Source organism: Pristiophorus japonicus, chromosome 4 (assembly GCF_044704955.1).
Source record: "Pristiophorus japonicus isolate sPriJap1 chromosome 4, sPriJap1.hap1, whole genome shotgun sequence".
NCBI lineage: Eukaryota > Metazoa > Chordata > Chondrichthyes > Pristiophoridae > Pristiophorus > Pristiophorus japonicus.
This window is the reverse complement of record NC_091980.1, coordinates 140,664,852-140,678,138: the sequence shown is the minus strand read 5'-3', so window position 1 is coordinate 140,678,138 and position 13,287 is coordinate 140,664,852. Positions and strand designations below refer to the sequence as shown.

General features: G+C 50.2%; 1 pseudogene; it reads right to left on the bottom strand.

Annotated features, from left to right (window-relative positions):
- Positions 1 to 2,667: 2,667 nt before the first annotated feature.
- On the bottom strand, positions 2,668 to 12,095 carry LOC139262230 (E3 ubiquitin/ISG15 ligase TRIM25-like; annotated as a pseudogene).
- Between the last annotated feature and the right edge of the window lie 1,192 nt (positions 12,096 to 13,287).

Genomic DNA, 13,287 nt, shown 5'->3' with positions numbered 1-13,287 from the left:
TGTGCGCAGACACAAGCGCCGTCTGCGTCCTGTAGTTCGATGACAGAGGACGGGACGGCCTTGGATCTAGCCTGGAGGTGGTGGAGGTGGAAGAGATTCCCATTTGTTACCGCTCGGAATGAGCCCTGGATTGAGATTTCAGTTTTCTCTCTGTGAATCTCGGGATCTCTATTTCTCTCTCTCTCTAGTTTTTTCCCCCTTTTCTCTATTCCTATTTCTCTATTTCTCTCCCAATCACATTTTCTCATTCTATTTCTCATTCCCTTTCCTCACTTCTATCTCTTTCTCCTTTCTCTTTTGTTCCTCTTTCTCTCCCCTCACTCTTACACCCTCTCTTTCCTCTTCCTCTTCCCTCGTTCTTTCCCTCCCTCTCCCACCCTCTCTCCCTCCCTCTCTCTTTCCCTATTCCTCCCTCTGCATCCCTCCCTCTCCCTCTCTCCCTTCCTCTCCCTCCCTATTTCACCCTCTCACTTTCTCTTTCCCTTTCCCTCTCTCTCCCTCTCTCTCTCCTTCCCTCCCTCTCTCCCCCTCCCCTTGAGTGTGGATTCTGGGCTGAACTCCTCCGGCCCATTGAAGAGGCTCCTGGACTTGTTGCTGTGCAATGCGGAGCTGGCTCCAGGATCTCCCCCAGATGATCCCTTACCGGACGTCTCTGTCAGACCGACTCAGCTGCTGTTACTTCGAGGACTCCGGGAGCTTCCGACCCATCCTCCGGTTTGGACCTTACCTTCTTGTCTCTCTCCGCTCCCACGGCTCTGAGATCTCTGCCACTCTGCAGCGGCCCTAAAAGCTGGCGGGGGCACCGGCAGCTGAAGGGCCGGCTTTTTCACGCTGAAAATGGGTCTGGGGGGCAGAGCGACAGCGGTGCACACTTTTAGCGCGTCGCTACTGCCGCAAGCCCCACACCACCACGAGAGTCGGAGGTGGCCCACAACAATGCAAGACCTCCCGGGCCCAATCTAAGTCAGGGCAGTTGAGCCCAAAGCAGTGGCCATTTGATTTTGATGAATGGCCGCCACAAACGGACAGTCATGGTCCTTCCCGGGATCATGAATTTTGGTGCCATGATCTCATGTCCGTACCCGGAGATTTTTCACATAATTTATAAAAACCAGGATTTCACTATGGCCACAATAAAAGTCTGGTTTTCACAATTTGGTAGGTTAGTTAACCGCAATATCTCTAATTTAATTCAGCAATATCTTAAAGTCAACACAACACAGCACAGCAAATCCCCAGTAAATTACAGGTCGCCATCCTAAAATCTATGTCCCAAATATGCCTCTTGATTTGAGATGCCAACTGTTCGGGAATGGATGTTCTTTATATAAATTAATCAGATATTCCACGTGGTAATAGGGTTCAAAGGCATTTATTGACTTTCATAGGAATTAAGCATAAAATGATTACCAATAATCAGACATATACAATGATAACTATTATTACCAATAATCACACATATACAATGATAACTATTATGACCAATAATTACCCATATACAATGATAACTATTATTACCAATAATCACACATATACAATGATAACTATTATGACCAATAATTACCCATATACAATGATAACTATTATTACCAATAATCACACATATACAATGATAACTATTATTACCAATATGCTTGAGACGCTTGTGGTACAAGACCGGAGAATTCACCGGGTCACAGGTTTCGAGCTCGAGGGGATCAGCTGGTCAAACCTTGTCGAATTCTGAAGTATCTCTTCTAACTGTCCTCTATTTAACCCTTTCTTTCACTCTCGCTACGTGAAGGTCCACGTGTTTCAAAGTATTATCTCATCCAATTAGTCGCAGTAACTCCAGTTTTAACAAGAATAACTTCCCATAACTTGACTCACTCCCAGATTTTCCAGATCTGTGGCAGGTGCCTTTTCAAGGCTGGAGCTAACAGAGAGAGTTTTGTGGCCTCTCCTTATCAGTGAAAACTCTGTCGGACTGGAATCCCTTTCACTGACTGAACATTGCTCACAGAAACTCCCTGAAACCTCAAGTTAATATGGAGAATATAACTGTGATTGATACAGTCCTGCCTGTCACTAGTATAATTCCCGACTGATATTAATGCAGATGTGCTCATCACTATTGCGATTTATCACTGAGATTAAAACCTGTACAATTATAAAACAAAAGTACTAAAATTCTACAACTGAAGGGGACAATCAATTGTAACTCTACGAATTGCAGCAAACTAATCAAAAGCAGCTGTGTTTAGTGTCAGTGACAGACCTTTACAGAGAAAAGCACAAAGACCCCACGGATCCTTAAAAGCAGCAAGGCACCAAGCTCCTGACATCATCAGAGGGGGAGACCCGGATATGACATCATCAGAGGGCGCTGGAAATAACGTCATTGGCGGTGGGACCAGACTTGAAAGCATCAGAAAGGCAGACCCAGAAATGACATTGTCAGAGGGACAGGCCCGGAAGTGACATGTCAGAGGGGAACAGGAAATGACAGCACTCCAACCCACCTCCGCCAACCCAGAAGTGACATCATCAGAGCCACAGTTCTGGAAATTACATTTCTATGACCCCCAACCCGCAAATGACCCGTTTAGGAAGGCCACCCGAAACCGGAAGTGGTGTCACGGTATTCCCAACCCCGGACGTGACGTCACAGGGTCTCCGATAGCGGGATTAATTTAACAGTTTTCGGGATTTGTTCCCACAATAAAATGCTGAAAACACGGATTCAGTGAATGTAGTGTGAAATGTGTGTAAATGTGTCAGTGAGTCAGTGACCTGGTGAAATGACACAGTCCCAGCCTCGTAGTCCAACTGAATCCGGAACCTGCTCCCAGACCGGAACCGTCGGAGATCAGTGAACCGGGAATTGTGACGGGCATAGAGATAACCACCACAATAACATAAACCCCAGGATTTACTGCTGTTCCCAAGGAAAGACCCTCCCCCCTCCCTCTCTACACTCCCACACACAATCCCTATTCCCCAGTCATCCCCATCAGTCTCCACATCCCAGGAATGGGATCCTGAGGAGAAGCTCTGGGAGGAGAGAACTTGGGGATGGTCTTTAAACCTCTCTGGGTGAGGTGGGTAGGGCTGTTCCTGTCCAGTCCAAGTTACTGATCTCAGATCATCAGACAGAACCAAGTCCCAGATTGCTGTCTTTGGATCCAGGCCCATTTGCCCTAGAGAGGAGAGAAGAGATTGGTCAGACAGGGTTATTCCACTCAGATCAATGATTGACAGCTGCAGGGTCGGAGTGTCAGTATTTCCCAGACAGTGCCAGCCCCATATTACCAGTCAGTGTGATCCCGTTTCAGATTATAAACACACCTTGGGATATTCCCGTTCTCCCTCTGATCCCAGTCGACTGCTTGATGGCAATCCGTGGGACAGGGGCTGCCCCAGGGGAGCTGTGTGGGGGAGGAGTTACAGTCGATGGGCCCCTGTATTCGGTGGAAGCTGGCCCTGTAAACAAAGCTCACGATGATTGGGAATTGTGACACAGCGAGGTCCCACCTCCTTCATATTGCTCGATGGGGGGGTTATATATTCCATACTTATATATTCCTACATTACAACAGTAAGTATACTTAAAAATAGAACTCCATTGTCTGTAAAGCACTTTGGGATTTCTGAGGTTCTGACAGGTGCTCTCTAAATGCAAGTCTTTCTATCTCTTACTAAACTCTTTAATAATACTGACAGCCATTGAGTGCCGGTGTCCCTTTAAGGGCCACTCTGATTGGCAGTGTGTAACCCCGCCCCTACCTGGCCCGTGGTGGGTGAAGCTCTGGCCCATTGCAACTCTTTTGGAGTAAACAATATTAAACATTAAATCGTGCCCCCCCCCCCGATCTGGGGGACACTCCAAACATTTCCCAAGAATCTTTTTTTTTGTATTTTTGTAGTTTTCTTTTGGGCTCTAAAACCATAATTTACAAGTGCCCCCTATAAAAAGAGAGTAGGACACTAAAAACCCGGCAATTAAAACAAATTAAACTTTAAAACATATAAAATCAAATTGAAATTTGGTTGCCGGGGTGACAATGCACTCCAGTCCCCCCGGCGCCCACCTCTTGCGGAAGGCCGCGAGCTTACCGGTGGACACCGCGTGCTCCATCTCCAAGGACACCCTGGCGCGGATGTAGGCGCAGAAGAGAGGCAGGCAGTCGGGCTGAACGACCCCCTCGACCGCCCGCTGCCTGGACCAGCTGATGACACCCTTGGCCATGCCCAGGAGCAGTCCTACGAGGAGGCCCTCGGACCTACCCGCTCCCCTCCGCACAGGGTGCCCAAAGATCAGGAGTGTGGGACTGAAGTGCAGCCAGAATTTCAGGAGCAGCCCCTTTAAATAATGAAACAGGGGCTACAACATCGTACATTCAATAAAAATGTGGAGCACGGACTCTTCCAGACCGCAGAAATTGCAGGCGACCTAGGAGCCCGTGAACCGGCTTAAAAATTTATTGCACGATACTGCTCCGTGCACCACCCTCCAGGCCAAGTCCCCGATAAATAGTGGGAGGTCTCCCGCGTAGAGTGCACTCCATCGCGGAACCCCGCCTCCTCCGGACGGCAAGATGGTACGCCATGGCGTGTCCGGACGGCAGGCGAGGATGGCAAAGTTGAGAGTGTGCAGGAGCAGCCCGTACAGGAAACCCCTCCGCACGGAACTGAAAGGCACGGAGGGGATTTCCTCGAGGCGGCTCAAGTTGTGAGGCGCCGGCTCCCGAGGGAGGTTCCGGGGTTTGGTGCCGATGAGGAATTCCGTCCGGACGGTGGTCAGTTCGGACGGGATTTCCCCACGTGCTTGAGCCTCCTCGATGCACCTAACGGAGTCAGGGCCCAGAGCTGTTTTTAGCGACTCGATGGCATCGGCCGCGCGGCGGACGTCGGCCGAATTTAGGCGCTGTGCCAGCGTGTCTGGCGCCATCCAGCCCGCTCCTCCGCCATCGAGGTCCCTGACCCTGGTCACCTCACCAGCCACAGCCCTCTCGTCCGACCGCCACCTAAAACCTCGGTCGTGGAGGTACGGATTCCCGAGCAGCGGCTCCTGCAGGACAGCCGCCACTCCAGCCGGTGGAGAGCTGCGCTTGGTGGAGACTTTGTTCCAGACCCTGGTGAGTTCCTTGTAAAAGACAGGCAGCCCCTGGAAGGCGGTCCTGACGCCCCCCAAGCTCACAAACAGGAGCTGCGTGTCGTAGTTGAGGCCGTGCTGCTGGCAAAAGAAATACGTCGCCAGCGCACGCCACCTAGGAGGGGGCTCGACGTAAAGGTATCTCTGCAGGGTCTGAAGACAGAAAGTCGCGAGCTGGGTGCTGACGCACACCAACGACTGACCGCCCTCCCCAAGCGGGAGACTCAAGACCGCGGCAGAGACCCAGTGTTTCCTGTTGTTCCAGAAGAAGTCCACCAGTTTCTTCTGTATCTTGGCGACAAACGCAGGGGCAGGGTCAAAGTGACCAGCCGGTACCACAACATTGCGGCCACCAGCTGGTTTATGACTAGCGCTCGACCCCTGTAGGACAGCACTCGGAGCAGTCCTGTCCAGCGCCCTAGGCGAGCGGCGACCTTGGCCTCCAGCTCTTGCCAGTTCGCCGGCCAGGCTTCCTCGTCGGGGCTAAGGTAGACTCCCAGATAGAGGAGATGGGTCGTGCTCCAGGCAAAAGGCCTGAGCTCCTCCGGCAGGGAGTCCACCCGCCACTGACCCACCAGGAGTCCGGAACATTTCTCCCAGTTGATCCTGGCGGAGGATGCGGCCAAGTAAATCTCCTGGCACTCACGCATCCTCCGCAGGTCAGCGGGATCCTCTACCGCGAGGAGCACGTCATCGGCGTAAGTCTGACCCATTACAGTGAGGAATGTTGAAAGCAGGTGTCACTGGGGACTGAGGATTAATCTCAGGCTCCTGATCCACAGACACAGGGAGCTGATATTAAAGTTCGGGATATTCCCAGCTGTCTGAACACAACTAACCCCACCTGCTCTCAGTCCCTTATATTGGAGAAAAGCTGTATGATCTTACTGATGATTCCCAGTATGTCTGAGTGATACTTTTCCCATCCATTCAGCCTCTCCTGGATAAGTTGCGATATATTGGACAGGTTTAGGGTGAGCGCTGGGCCATCTGGGTCTGTGACTCTCTGAGTCTCCGTCACTCTGAAATGAAAGAGGAGAAAATGTTTTTATCAGTTGGGACTTTTCAGATCAGAAACCCAAAGGGGATCGAGTGATCAATGCAACAAGCTGCCCCCCTTCTAATGCTCGTACTGACACCCCGCAGCAACCCATCCTGAAAATGGCAGAATCCCAGTATTTGTCGTCTCCCTACATTCACACTGATCTCCACACGTACAGTGGGATCCTGGTTTGCTGACACTTCAGCTCAGTTTGTGATTTTCAAAGCCATCTGTGTTCAGTCCAGTTTCTCTGTACTGGAGCCTCATCTTTCCATTATTGATCATTATTATTATCCCGAGGGTCTCCAGTCTGTTCCCCGCTCTCTGCAGGAACACACTCACTACAATCATGTGAAGTGAGGAGAGGAGAAGGAACAGCCTCCCAGGGCCCTGGGGTCAGTGGGATTCCCTCACAGATGTCTCGATTTTAACCCCGCGTCCCCGATGGGTGGGAGAGGGTCGGGGGTTAAAATCTTGCGATCGGGTAACCCGACCCCAGCCCGACCCCATTCCCAGCTATTCCAATTTTAACAAACATAAATCAGGCCATCGACGAGGCTCCTGCGAAAGGCAGGCGGGCCTAATGAACAATGGAAAGTGTGGGCCTGAGGACATAATGGGGGCGGTGGGTGAAATGTGAGTGTGGGTCAGGGGGAGGCCTGTGCTGTCGGCTCCCCGGCAGCAGATCCGAGGCGGGAGGAGTCGACTGGCCAAGATAAGTGCTAAAGATCTGCTCCTTTTAGCACTGCTTGTGAGCTCGGAGGAGCAGGAGAGCCCCAGGCCTCACAAGGAAGCCTTCGGCCTCCCTCAGTCGCACCCTCCACTGACACACATGGAGCCTTTAGGAAGCCTCGGTTAGATACAGGTCACTGCAGTTTTCTCTCTCTCTCACTTCCTGTCTAACAGCTTCCTGAGAAGCTCGACACACCGATGGAACAGCCCATGTCACTGCCATTTCCCACAGGCTGCCTGAGCCAAGAACCCCTCAGACCCCAGTTACACATCACTCAATACTCCCACCATTTGAAAGCTCCTTATCTGGGAAGGTTTCCAAGCCGTGATTCTACTTTCACTCTTCTCCCAGATACAGGTGAAGGTTCCCTATCAGCAGCAGGTACTGTGTGATGGAGAGGGACTTACCTGGAAAGGAGCTGCTTCGAGTTCTGTGAATAAAGAGAGGAGATCAAATCAGTCAACGAACAAACCAACACCCAATGGAAACAAACCGTGAATTTGGGATTGAGAGTAAAGAGTTCAGTGTGTAACAGTAGGTGGGGCCAGTCAAAGGAATGGGGAATAATCCCACATTTCACTGCACTCCATCCTGGGGCAGCACTAACACTACGAGGACAGGGCTGAGGGGGCAGCGACACTCCGAGGGCAGGGCTGAGGGGGCAGCGACACTCCGAGGGCAGGGCTGAGGGGGCACCGACACTCCGAGGGCAGGACTGAAGGGGCAGTGACACTCCGAGGGCAGGGCTGAGGGGGCACCGACACTCCGAGGGCAGGGCTGAGGGGGCACTGACACTCCGAGGGCAGGGCTGAGGGGGCACCGACACTCCGAGAGCAGGGCTGAGGGGGCACCAACACTCAGATGGCAGGGCTGAGGGGGCAGCGACACTCCGAGGGCAGGGCTGAGGGGGCACCGACACTCCGAGGGCAGGGCTGAGGGGGCAGCACCAATGCTGGGCCCCAGCAACAATCTTCAAACAATTCAGCCCTCACACCAGCCTCACAGAAAGGCCCCATTCCCCAGCCATGGCCCTGTTTATATTGAAGATGTACCTGAATAAAGGAGAGAGGGTCCCTCTGTAGCAGACTCTGGGTTTCTCCATCTATTAATGTAATCTGTTCCATCCTCTTGTTTAATGCTTCAGAACAGTTTCTAATCTGTGCGAGAGCTCGGAGCCCCTCCTCATCGATCAGTTTCAGTGCGTATTCTTCATCTTCTTCCAGCTGTCTCCTCCATTCAGAGAAGCTCTTCGATAGCTTTCCTTTCAGCTCCTTGATTCGTGTCTGAAACCCAAACCAATTCTCATTACAAACGGCCCTTCCACACAGTGTTACCCTGAGCACACGGCACTTTCCAGGGACGGGACAGTTTGTTTAGATCACCACTCGATCATCCGTTAAAGATAGACAAGCAGTGGGGGTGTCTACTGGCAGTGGGGGTGTCTACTGGGAGAGGAAACAGAGTTTAACCAGTGTTACCTTGAATCTTGAGTTTAGAACATGTGGTGGGCATGGAGTCACTACCACCTTTTAAAAGAGAGCTGGGGAGGAATTTCCCCGAGCTTGTCCTGAATTGGCTGCAGGTGTTTATTCTCTCTCTGTTTGCCTTTCACAGGTGAGTACATGGTTCGGGGTGGATCAGTGGTGTGTGTGATTGAACCCTGTCTGCATGGGGCAGGCTCACTGGGGCTAATGGGCTTTTCTTCCTCTTCCTTTCTATGTTCATATGATATAGGCTTCAGGGCAAGTCTTCACCTGCCAGCCTCTGGCTGTGTGTGTCTCAGTAAATCCAGTGCCCAAGTGATGTAATAATATTCCCTGGGAGGGGCAGGTAGAGTTAAGCAGCTCCCCTCACATCAAACACACGGGAACTCCGTGTAATCAGTGACTCAGCCCCAACACAACCAGCCTGGTTTGGAAGCCTGTTTCTGATGTGTTCATTGACTCAGTGGGGAGACAAACCCTTTTTAAATCCAGCTCCACTTTTCCCGACCTTTATTTCAGCTTCTGATCTCCCCAAGTCTCGCTGTTTGCTGGAACAATTCTGCTGGACTCCCCGAAGCTTCTCAGTTTCTCTCTCCCATTCTTCCTTTAAAGGTAATTGGAAAACCGTTAAAACGGATTGAAACTGGAATTTAACCGGGAAATGATTGTGTTCCGTGAGTGAGCCCACTGGGGTGGCGTGAAAGTGGTTTGGGGGAATCTCAGTATCTGGGCCCTGAGCACAAATATTGCCTTCTGTGGCTCTCAGTAACGAGGCGCTCCCTGCCCTGTATAAACTGAGTGACCACACACACACCGGCTTCTTTTCACAATGACACAGCGTGTGCTGCATTCTCACACGGACTCAGCTCCTCCATTTCCAGAATCAGCCCAGGGGAAAGGGAGACAGACTCAGACACACCAGCAGTTCTCAAACAGCAATTCCCTCTTGTTGTGAGGAACAGTTTATCCACCCAGCCCCTGAGTCTCCCCCCGTGGGTGTCCCTCACTCCCCCCACCGGTGATGGCCCTCTCCCTGCTGCTCAGGGGGCAGAATCCCCCAGCATTACCCAGGGCTACAACATGCTCTGCTCTACATGGAGTGCCAGTTCTCACAGGTTCTCGGATCAGGTTAAAGCTCTGTAGTCATGCCACATCCAGTTGTGAATGATGATGGACCATTAAACAACTAACAGGAGGAGGAGGCTCCATGAATATCCCCATCCTCAATGATGGCGGAGCCCAGCACGTGAGTGTAAAGAACAAGGCTGAAGCATTTACAACCATCATCAGCCAGAAGTGCTGAGTGGATGATTCATATCGGCCTCCTCCTGAGGTTCCACCATCAGAGAATCCATTCTTCAGCCAATTCGATTCACTCCATATGATATCAAGAAACAGCACACTAGATACAGCAAAGGCTAGGGGCCCCGACAATATCCCGGCTGTCATGGTGAAGACTTTTGCTCCAGAACTAGCCACGCCTCTAGCCAAACTGTTCCAGTACAGCTACAACACTGGCATCTGCCTGACAATGTGGAAAACTGCCCAGCTATGTCCTCTCCATAAAAAGCAGGACAAACCCAATCTAGACAATTATTGCCCCATCAGTCTACTCTCAATCATCAGCAAAGTGATGGAAGGTGTTGTTGACAGTGCGATCAAGTGGCACATACTCACCAATAACATGCTCAGTGACACCCAGTTTGGGTTCTGCTAGGACCACTCTGCCCCAGACCTCATTACAGCCTTGGTCCAAACATGGACAAAAGAGCTGAATTCCAGAGGTGAGGTGAGAGTGACTGTCCTTGACATCAAGGCAGCATTTGACCAAGTATGGTACCAAGGAGCCCTCGTAAAACAGAAGTCAATGGGAATCAGGAGGAAAACTCTCCACTGGCTGGAGTCATACCTAGCACAAATGAAGATGGTTGTGGTTGTTGGAGGTCAATCATCACAGCCCCAAGACATTACTGCAGGAGTTCCTCGGGGCAGTGTCCTAGACCCAACCTTCAGCTGCTTCATCAATGACCTTCCCTCCATCATATGGTCAGAAGTGGGGATGTTCACTGATGATTGCAAAGTGTTTAGTGCCATTCGCAATTGCTCAGATAATGGAGTAGTTTATGTCCGCATGCAGCAAAACCTGAACAACATTCAGGCTTGGGCCGCTAAGTGGCAAGCACAAGTGTCAGGCAATGACTATCTCCAACAAGCAAGAGTCTAACCACCGCTCCTTAACATTCAACAGTATTACCATCTCCGAATCTCGCACCATCAACATCCTGGGGGTCACCATTGATCAGAAACTTCACTGGACCAGCCACATAAATACTGTGGCAACAAGAGCAGGTCAGAGGCTGGGTATTCTGCAGCGAGTGTCTCACCTCCTGACTCCCCAAAGCCTTTCCACCATCTACAAGGCATAAGTCAGGAGTGTGATGGAATACTCTCTACTTGCCTGGATGAGTGCAGCTCCAAATACACTCAAGAAGCTCAACACCATCCAGGACAAAGCAGCCCACTTGATCGGCAGCCCATCCATCACCTTAAACATTCACTCCCTCCATCACCGGCGCACTGTGGCTGCAGTGTGTACCATCTACAAGATGCACTGCAGCAACTTACCAAGGTTTCTTTGGCAGCACCTCCAAAACCTGCAACCGATACCACCTAGAAGGGCAAGGGCAGCAGGAGCATGGGAACACCACCACCTCCAAGTTCCCCTCCAAGTCACACACCATCCTGACTTGGAATTATATCACCATTCCTTCGTCATCATGGGTCAAAATCCTGGAACTCCCTCCATAACAGCACTGTGGGAAAACCTTCACCACAAGGACTGCAGCGGTTCAAGAAGGTGGCTCACCACCACCTTATCAAGGACAATTAAGGATGGGCAATAAATGCTGGCCTTGCCAGCGATGCCCACATCCCAGAAACAATGTTTTTTTTAAAAGGTGCCCGCACAATAAATTAGTCAGCAAATCTGAGAGACAAAAAACAAACGGTCATCAACCCAGACCCAGGACAGCAAGAAAACACTGGGCTAAATCAGCACTGTCTGCAATCAGTTCCAATTAATGTTGGTCATTAACAGGAAAACTCTCCCTCGCTGTATTTAATATCAGGAATTGTGTCACTCATCTTAATTGCTGTGTGTGCCTGATCCAGGCTCAGTAATGTGTGGGATTTATGTTTCTCTATTATACAGAAACCACACACACACTCTGCATCATCTTTACAGTAGAACTCAAGGAACTTCTTATGGTCAACACACTGTCAGTCAGTAAATTCTGCCACAGGCTCGATGAGAGTATGTCCATTGAAGGCCTTGTTCTGTAAATGTGGTTTTAAATGAAGGGAGCAAAGTGATATTTCACATTTCAGACACGTCTTCACAACTGGAGATGGATTATCATCACAGTAATCACACAGGACATGGGCTGGATCATCGGGAGGCTGTGAGTGGTTGTAATTTTCCACGATATTACACAGTGTGAAGTTTTTCTTGAGACTGGGCCTGGGGTTGAATTTCCGCCGACACTGCGGACACTCAAACCCTGCTGGGTCTACTGTCTGGGCCCAAACTCCCTCAATACATTTCAAACAGAAACTGTGCTGGCAGGGTAATCCCACAGGATCCTGGTATACGTGGAGACACACGGCACAGGTTAATTCAGCCTCTAAAGCTCCGAGCTCCATTGTTACAGCTCCTGAAGCAAATTCACACAGCACTGGAGAGAGTGAGGAACCAGAGCAGGAAGTGAAATACTGATAAACCAGTAGGAAGTGACAACGTTAGTTTCACTTTGATGACTCACTTTGGCTGAAGAACAACACTTCAGGCCTGCAGTAGTAGTTCCCAACCACAATCAGAAAAACAAGATTGTAGTTTTACAATCTGGAGCCAGAATACAGCAAGCTGGGCTCAGTAAACACAGACCCAAAACTGATCAGCTCAGACCAGACCCAAAATAGACTAACAAACAAATTAAAACTAGAATAAAGAGGAAAAATAACCTTTATAAACCCTGCAGAGAGGAAGGGGAATGAGCTCTCTGGGAGGAAAATAAAAATATACAGAAAAAGTTAAAGGTCCATCGGAGGGGCAAAGATAGATGAAAAAAGCAAAGCAGCAGAGTTTCCAAGTCTCAATAAACTCAACATGAAACATGTCCAACCAATGCAGAGCTGCAGCAACAAAGACAGAATAATGTTGGACCAAAAATCCAAAACAGGAGAATCCATTCAGAGGATGTCAGGATCAAACTGTACAGGGCTCTGGTCAGACCCATCTCGACTACTGTGTCCAGTTCTGGTCAGACCCACCTCGAGTACTGCGTCCAGTTCTGGTCAGTCTCACCTCGACTACTGTGTCCAGTTCTGGTCAGACCCATCTCGAGTACCGTGTCCAGTTCTGGTCAGACCCACCTCGAGTAATGTGTCCAGTTCTGGTCAGACCCACCTCGAGTAATGTGTCCAGTTCTGGTCAGACCCACCTCGAGTACTGTGTCCAGTTCTGGTCAGACCCACCTTGAGCACTGTGTCCAGTTCTGGTCAGACCCACCTCGAGTACTGTGTCCAGTTCTGGTCAGTCCCACCTTGAGTTCTGTGTCCAGTTCTGGTCAGACCCACCTCGAGTTCTGTGTCCAGTTCTGATCAGACCCACCTGGGGTGCAGACCATGGAAGCTTGTCAGGTGGGAGGCGCTAATTAAATGAAGTCTACTTTCTCATCTGCAATCTCTCCCCCAAAAACCTGTTAAGGCTGGGAGTGAATTGCAAACTTCAAAGATGAAATTAATATATTTTTGTTAGGCAAGGATTTTTATGATTATGGAAGCAAATAGAGTAATTTACAGATCTGCCACGATCTAATTGAATGGCTGAACAGGC